Genomic DNA, 4,843 nt, shown 5'->3' with positions numbered 1-4,843 from the left:
CAAAAGAAATACCTAGAAACCATAGAGAATACAATCATCTGGCATTTAATATATGCATTCATGAAAATGCACATTCAATCAACAAGCATTAATTAAGTGCTAGGGATAAATAGATAATACTAAATGATACTAAAATAAAACTATTCCTACCAAGTGACTCAATGGTCAGATTGCTGGGTCTGGAATCAAGATCCAATCTGTTCTCACTCAGATCCATAGTAGTTGTGTGACCCTGGGCAAGTTATTTAATCTCTGACTGCCTCAGTTTCCTCAACCCTAAAATGGGCATAATAGTAACACCTACCTTGCAAATTTGTTGTGAGAATCGAATGAAGTAATATTTGTAAGGTACTTAACAGTGCTTAGTATATTGTAGGTGATTAATGAAAAAATTCTTTTTTTCTCTCTCTCTCCCCTCAAAGACATTTCTTTGTATGGGATGAAGACAAAATGCACATATATTATGTACATACTGAATAAATACATGGCAATTTTTCTTGCAACATAATTTTATTAAAAATATTTGGGCACAATTTTAGAGGAAATAGCATGAAATTCATTTTGTAGCCCCATTAACATAAGCACCACAAACAATACAATTTCCGGGACATTAACAATAGTTGATAAAGCAAAGTTATAATATTGATTAATACAACAAAGTTTGAGGAGTCTTGGTATGATCATAGTTCCCTACTCATGTTATTTGGACAGAAACAAAAGCTGGTTTTGCATACAAATATGTGGTAATGTGAAGGAGAAGGCGACTATTTGATGAGATCAGGAAAGTGTGCAGGAGAGAAAGACATGAATTCAGTGGTTGCCATGTGAATAGAGAAAAGGGGACATTTGTGAAAGATTTCGTTATGGTAGAAACAATGATTTGGATTTGTTTTTTTAATTTTTAAAATAAAATTTTATGATATATAGGCACATATAGGTATAAGTATATAAATAGGTACAAAAATGTTCATAGTAGCTTTATTTTCAGGACAAAATTTGGAAACTGAGGGGATGCCCATCAATTTGGGAATGGCTCAATAAACTGGTATATGTTTATAATGGAATATTATTGTTCTATGGGAAATGATGAGCAGGTGCTCTCAGAAAAAAAACAAAAAAACCTGAAAAGTCCTCCATGAACTCAAGCAAAATAAAATGTACTGTATACAAAGTAAGAGCAATTTTGTGGGATGACTAGTTATAAATAGTGCTATTTTCAGTAGTACAATCTTCCACGATTACTCTGAAGGACTTATGATGAAAAATCCTATCCATACCCAGAGAAGGAACTGATGATGTCCGAATACAGACTGAAGCATTCTCTCTTTCCCTCTCCATTTCTCTTCTTTTTTAAAACTTATTTTTTCTTGAGGGTTTTTATTTTTATTAGGGTGGGAGATCACCATTTGACTTTTATGGAAATGTTTTGCATAAGTTCACATATGAAGTTTTTTTAGTTGAATTTTTTAAAATGGATAACAAAACATACAATGTGAACATATTAGAATACAAAATTTTTATCATACAAATAACACAAAAATACTCTGGAAGATGAGTTTAATATACTTTAAGTAACAGAAAAAATGTAATGTGTTTTTTAAAAAAATAACAAAATTATTGATTTCTTGGTTTCCCCCATCTCTATTCCGTATTATTCCTCTCTTCTTAGAAAGCGATCCTTCACAGAGAAGGGGAAAAAAAGAAAAAAATAATGATCAAAACCAACCAAAATATTGTAAAACCTGATGTTACATTCAATGTTCCATACACTCATGTACTTCATTCTCTGAAAAGAAACAATGGAAAATGTCTTTTCCTATCTCTTCTTTGGGGTCAAACTAGTTTCACAACCTTCAATTGTTTTCCATTTGTAATGTTTTAGTCACTGTACATATTCTTTTCCTGGCTCTGCTTACTTTACTCTACGTCAGTTTGTGTAAGTCTTTCCGTGCTTCTCTAAATTCATCACTTTCATTATTTTTACATCTCATTAATATTCCATTGCATCCACAATCAATGAGCATCTGCTTGAAAACAAAATTTAATAACTGATGGATGTATAAGGTGAAGGAGGATAAGGCGTTAGAAAGGATGATGAGGTTGCAAAACTGACAGAGTAAAGAGGAAAAAGCTGAGGAGGAAGTTCAAAAGAATAGTTGATTTGAGAGAAAAGTAAAAAAGCTCATTCCAGAGTTTCCATGTGTGTTGTAGCCTAGATAGCTGTCTGCTATTACAGGTAAAAATATGACTTAGAAGACAGGATCAATCTGAGCATATCAATTTATTAAGCAGTGAATACTAATTCCCCAATAAGTCAGGACCAGCAGCCCTTCTTAGCTTTGGCACTGTTCTCCAAATATAAGGAGAGAGAAGCTTTTATACATTAAAAACAATCAATCATATAAGACTAATTAAGTAAAAGGAAATAATACAACATTAGTTAATCTGATTGGATGAAAGATTAGGGACTTTTCACTTTGGAATTGGGAGAGTGAACAGGTACAATTCCCCGAATTCAGAAAAAGAGATGTTTACTTCTCATAAATGTTCTATAAACAATCAAAAGAACATGGAAATAATAACTGATCAGTACGGGCCAGTTTTCAGATAAGACACGGGTTACCTGAGATGTCTAATTGTGAGAAAAACTTCCATCAGTCTTCAGATCTGACTGGATTTCTAGTCTGAATAGTTTAAGTCTTTAGTTAAGTGTCTCTAAGCAGCAGATAGAAGTGGTCCAGCTTCCCAGCTCCACATGGCTAGCTTCAAACAATAAATAAGGTTTTCTCCTAATTCTCATAATTGAATAAAGTTTTTTCCCCAGACAGAAATTGGAATAGAAAAAGAACTGAGCTCCAGAACGGAGTCATAGATGGTATCTGTGCGGTTCATTCAATTTCCACAATTAGCCAAATGCTATCCTAATCCACACAATTCCCTCACTACCTTGTCTAATTTTAGTTCTTTATAGGATAGATATTAAGATCATTTAAAAGCTAAAGAAACTTATTTCTAAAGAGTTCACCTAGATTAGCATCAAAACCTAAGTCTATCCCATTTTCACTGAATTCCATTTACTAGTAATGTTTTGAAAATTAAGAGAGAAAATTATTTCAAGGTTCTTACCTGATAAGAATTCACATATACTATGTCTGAATTCTTTCAAATTCTGAGTTAGTAGAAATGGGTTTTGCTCAATACTGATGATAAATATAAATGCTAAATTCAAATTAAATCAAAACTTTCCAAGACAGTTTTGCCATGGAATACTTTTGGGTTTGAAATGTGTTGACAGAATCTGGAGATGATGGAATGGAGATATAGAAACACACACACACACACACACACATATACATACATACATATATATGAAATAAAAGAATAGGGCTAAAAGGATTTTGAAACAAAATAGAAGATATTACACCTATTTGCACAGCTCTGGATTGTTTTGTTACCTATATAATTTCATTTTCAATATGTTAGAGGAAAAATATTAGTATAATTCACATTTTCTAACAAAATCTTTTCTTTTTAATTCAGGCCATGGAATAGAATTTAGGAAATGTTGAACTGATACCATATATGTCAGTATAGGGTAGTTTATACATATAGAACAATTTCACAGAAATAATTCATATGAAAGGGTAAATAGGAAATAAGAAGAGATAAAACTGTAAGGTGACATTTAAACAAAATAATCAACAATTCATGTTATTTTACCTTTAGACTGTGTGTCTTTTGTCATTTGATATATCTCCAGCAAATAGCATGGTTCCTGCCATACAGTAGGGGCTTAACAAATGCTTATTGACTAAGTAAAAATAGTAAACATTAGATCATAAAATCTCTCAGTCTAGTTTAGAAGGACTTTCAGAAACAATGTAATCCAACCTATAATAATTTATATATGTACAGAAACTTGTCTATAATTTACCCAACAGGTGGCTGTCCAATGTGTTCTCAAAGTCATCCAGGGGTGATGACAGGAGATAGGAGAGACCCAGTGCCTCCTAAGAAGCTCATTCCAATCTTGTATAGCCTGAATTTTTAAGAAGTGTTTCCTTATTTCAAGACTAAATTGACCACTTGACATTTTCTACTCATTGCTCTTAGTTTTCCTTGCAACTAAGCAGAATTAGCCAAATTCTTTCTCCATGATAGCCCATCAAACACTTAAAGACAGCTGAAACATAGAGATTATTTTCACAGTCACTTTTAGTTCCTCTAAACCTGCATTTCTGCCAAAATAATAATCCACTAGAATGGACTTTGCTATATTTGTGACAGTGGGAATAGAGAAAGCTATATCATCTCTGCCAAGAAGAATGCTCTCTGGAATGGAAAGGGCAGATTAAAAATAGCTAATAGGGAATTCATAGCCAAGATAAGGAGAGTGATAGTGAGAGAGCTTGATGAGCTAAAATCACCAAGCCCAGATGAATTACATCCTTGGGTAGTGGGGAAAAAAGACTTGCAGAAATGATTGACATGTCACTGGTGATCTTTAAAAGATTAAAGAGAATGGAAGGAATACACAGACCTGGAAAAGGACAAATGTTTCTCTAATTAAAAAAAAAAAGGAAAAAAAAGAGAGAATGGACTTTTAAAACCAAAACCTACAAAGCTTCTTTTCAGTTCCTAGAAAAATTCTAGAACATATTATTAAAGGAATAATGATTAATGAATATCAACAAGGGGTCATGCCAGATTCATCTCATTTTCTTTTCTGATTGTGTTTTGAACTGATTTTAATAAAAAATTTAACAAATTCTCTCATACTATTCTTTTTTAAATTTTATTTTTAATTTGTGGAATAAAACAAACATTTCTATAACATGGTATA

The sequence above is a fragment of the Antechinus flavipes genome, chromosome 3, assembly GCF_016432865.1.
Source record: "Antechinus flavipes isolate AdamAnt ecotype Samford, QLD, Australia chromosome 3, AdamAnt_v2, whole genome shotgun sequence".
In the NCBI taxonomy this organism is placed as follows: Eukaryota; Metazoa; Chordata; class Mammalia; order Dasyuromorphia; family Dasyuridae; genus Antechinus; species Antechinus flavipes.
This window is presented reverse-complemented; position numbering follows the sequence as displayed.